The following is a 4125-nucleotide window of genomic DNA, read 5'->3' as shown; positions in this document are numbered from 1 at the left end:
ATGACGAATCTAAACAGTATGATAAAAAGTAGAGACATCACCCTGCCAACAAAAGTCCGCATGGTCAAAGCAATGGTATTCCCGGTAGTCATGTATGGCTGTGAGAGTTGGACTATAAGGAAGACCGAGCGCCAAAGAATAGATTCTTTTGAACTATGGTGCTGGAGAAGACTCTTGAGAGTCCCTTGGACTGCAAGAAGATCACATCAGTCAATCCTAAAAGAAATCAACCCTGACTGTTCCCTGGAAGGCCAGATAATGAAACTGAAGCTCAAATACTTTGGCCACCAAATGAGAAGGGGGCACTCACTGGAGAAGACCCTGACGCTGACTCTTGAGAGTTCCTTGGACTGCAAGGAGATCAAATCAGTCAATCCTCAAAGAAATCAACCCTGACTGTTCCCTGGAAGGCCAGATAATGAAACTGAAGCTCAAATACTTTGGCCACCAAATGAGAAGGGAGCACTCACTGGAGAAGAAGATCCTGATGCTGGGAAAGATTGAAGGTCAAAGAAGACGGGGACGGCAAAGGATGAGATGGTTAGACAGTGTCATAGATGCAACGAACATGAAATTGAGCAAACTTCAGAGGACGGCGGAAGACCGGAAGGCCTGGTGTGATCTGCTCCATGGGGTCACGAAGAGTCGGACTCGACTGCAACTGAACAACAACAACAAACTCTTGATGGGTGGAGTAATGTCCAGAACGATCCTGTTGTATGTGCTTCTAGTACAACAAAAGAAGGGAATGTCTTCTTTGCAGATACGATTGATACATCAGGGAATGCACACACAGCAGAATACTTACAAGTAGCAGCAGCAAAAGTTATAATAATGTGAACAAAAATGCAAATGTCTAGTATGTGGTTTGGTCACCAAGATGAGAAGAAATTTAGAAGAGCGGGAAAGGAATAAAAAGGTAAGGGAATACAAAGCTAATAACATATGGTTGCAGTGTTCATTTGCTGCACCTCCTAGCCAAAGATTTCAGTGTTCCAGAAATAAAGACTAATGTCATTGAAATTGCTAAATACTTCTGTAGAAATCATTTTGCAGCAGCAGCTCTGAAAAGAATGGGTGGAACCAAGCTAAAGTTCCCACAAGATTTTAGATGGAACTCTGTAGGGGACTGTTTTGAGCAGTATATCAAGCACTGGCCTATTCTGATGACAGTTTATGAACAAAACTGAGGGAAAATAGATGGCACAGCCAAAATCCTCAAAATTGGGCTTCAGAGAAATGTTAAACATATGCTGAGCATCCTGAAACCCATTTCTGAACCTTTAAACAAAATACATAAAATAGCTGTTTTATTGCTGATGCTGTTAAAATTTAGAAGGAACTGAGTGAGCACTTAAAAACAGAACTACACACTGACAGAATTAATTTACAAGCATTAAAAAAACAAATGGGACAAGCACTGCTTCCAGCTCATTTTATTGCAAATATTGTCAATTTCCAGTACCAGGGTCAAGCCTTAAGTGGTGAGGAAGAGGAGTTAGCTATGACATGGGTATCCAGCAATCATTCATCTGTAATCCTAACTATAATAAACTTCAGAGCTAAGGGGGAACCGTTCAAGAAAAACATGCTTGCTGATGATGTTTTAAAGAAAGTCACACCAGTAAACTGGTGGAAGTCACTTAAGCACTTGGATTTAGAACTGTTGAAGTAATGATTTCACTTTTAACAGCAGTAGCTTCTTCTGCTGGCGTAAAGAATATTCTCTTCCTTTGGACTCATTCAAGCCTCGGGCGTAGTTAATTAAGAGAGGTGCTGTGTGTTATCTTGTTATTGCTTTTTATAATTCTTTGTACTTTGTTTTGGTACTTGGAACACTTAGAGCTGTATGGACAAATACTGGAAATGGGTGTTAAAGAATCCAACACCACTGACTCCTACTAATAGCTGGGAACTATCAGTGACAGGATTTTTGCTAATAAGGGGAAATGGTCCATATAGATTAATTAATTAATACATTTCCAATTTGTCCACATGAGGAATTAAGACATTATCAGGTAGAAAATAAGAGAGGAATTTGTCAGGAATGGAATTGGTATACACAGAAAGCAAGTTCTGAGGATCTTAAACTCAGGTTATCTTTGTTTGTAATCACACAAGCTAAACAACCAGGGCGGGAAAGATTTTACACTCCAGTGAAATAATTCTTTTGGGAAGAAACCACAAGTGGTCAGTGGCATAGACGCTACGAGATTAGAAATACTCCCCTAGCAGTACCGGACCCCATTGAAATTTGGCCCAAAGTGGAAGAGAGTCAGGATTATTGGGAGAACAAGGGGTATTTTTGTAAGTATTTTAACCCTAAAGTAGAATTGTGAGAAGAAGCAAGAAAAAAATATTTCAACAACCAAGATATAGAAAGTCCAGAAGGAGAGTTAGACCCTCACGGGCCAGACAGTCTAGAGAACTGAGATACCTCAGAATAGAAGAAAAGGAAATATGGGGGGCCTGCTGAGATTTACAGCAGAGCGAGAAATATTGAGACATAGAAGAGAGGAACCACATGTGGGTCCTTTAATAGTATATCCTCTCCAAACCGTAAATTATAGATACCCTGAATGGTGTAAAGAGGCAGGTCTTTTGACGCCTCATCAAGTGTGGTTAGCAGTTTATTGTTGTTGGGAAGCACCCTTGTGGTGGCAGAGGGTAGCGGATGAAAGCCTGGAAATAAAAGAAAACCTTTACCTTCATGACCCTTGTCCCCATAACACAGTCCGAATAACAGCATGTACTACGGCCTTGGGTAGAATGATCAAACTTTTCTGGGTTCATCGAGTAGTTTACTACATTACAATACCAAACCCCAGGTGGCCATGGCTAGATAGAGCTCGAGAGGCTTGGAGGACAATGGCAGGAACCTTAGACCGAGAGTGTCATCCAACAGATCCTGATCTAAAGAACTATCAGTGGCTAAAGAGAAAAGTTAAATTTCAGTTGTCATTCTCTCTTTCCCAGTTTTGTAAAGAAAAATATGGCCTCCAGTCTTTGTTGTTCCTGGAACAATTTGGATTTTTCTATCACCAGTGTCACAAAAGATCTAGAATTAGTTGGAATAAAAACCCAGACAAACTCCCTTTAGTACAGACCTCAGGGAGAAAAAGATCTGCTAAAGAATGGAACAGGCAAGCCCCAAGATTCCATTCCACATCGACAGGTTTACCCCTGAAGGTCCCTAGTCTCAATCATGCAGTCTAAAAGTTCCATAGGAATGCCAATACTGGGTAACAAAAGAAACAGAATCCTAAGGGGATTGGCCCAAAGACTAATAGAGACTGCCATATCCAAATAAATGCCCCTGAAGCCCCCACCCTATAATGAAAATCCAGAACATATGCTCTTTTTAGGGGAAGGAGAACCAGGTCAGGAACCTGACCCGGATAGGGAATGTACTGCCATGTTGTCCAGATTTGACTTCATATGAATCTTAGGAGGTGACGGAGTGCAAAAAGCAACAAAAGATTATAAAAACACAAAGGGGGGATTGTGAGAAATAGGGAAAGAGATGTTGTTTTTGCATAAAGTATAACCATTATATCTAGCTAATGAAATATATTTAATCTTGGCTAAAGTGATTAAAAGACATTCTTTTCTGCTTGTCTAGACTGATGCTTAGCATGCATAAAAAGAGAAAGTTCACACAGGAAATGTAGCTACTGAGAGCAGACGGTGGTTTCTGTCACTAGACAAAGGGCTAAGAATGGGACATCTCATGGTCTGAAGACCCTGTCGACAGGAAACTTCTGGATGCAATCCCGCCTTATGGGATTGACCAGCTTGCTTAGTGTGAAACTTGTGGTGAACTATTAAGATATGTTAGTACTTTTAGTGTATGTTAAGGGGGGGTTTAGATCCATATATGGGAATAACAAATATAGGAAGGGTCTTTTGCGGTCGCTTAAATTGGGTATGGAGTACTTTTTGTCAACAGGGGTGGAGAAACGTGATTTATTTAGGCGTTCGGATTTGTTTGTGAACTCTGAATACCAGCTAATGGTATTTCAGAGGAGGGATTTTTATTTTTTTCTTTACGTCGGTGTTAGGTATAAATGCTTACTCTTTTGGATCATTGGGTGAGCCTACTATTTCTAGACACCCATTTCTTGC

The sequence above is a fragment of the Gekko japonicus genome, unplaced genomic scaffold (genome assembly GCF_001447785.1).
Source record: "Gekko japonicus isolate JY-2015 unplaced genomic scaffold, Gekko_japonicus_V1.1 scaffold232, whole genome shotgun sequence".
NCBI lineage: Eukaryota > Metazoa > Chordata > Lepidosauria > Squamata > Gekkonidae > Gekko > Gekko japonicus.
This window is presented reverse-complemented; position numbering follows the sequence as displayed.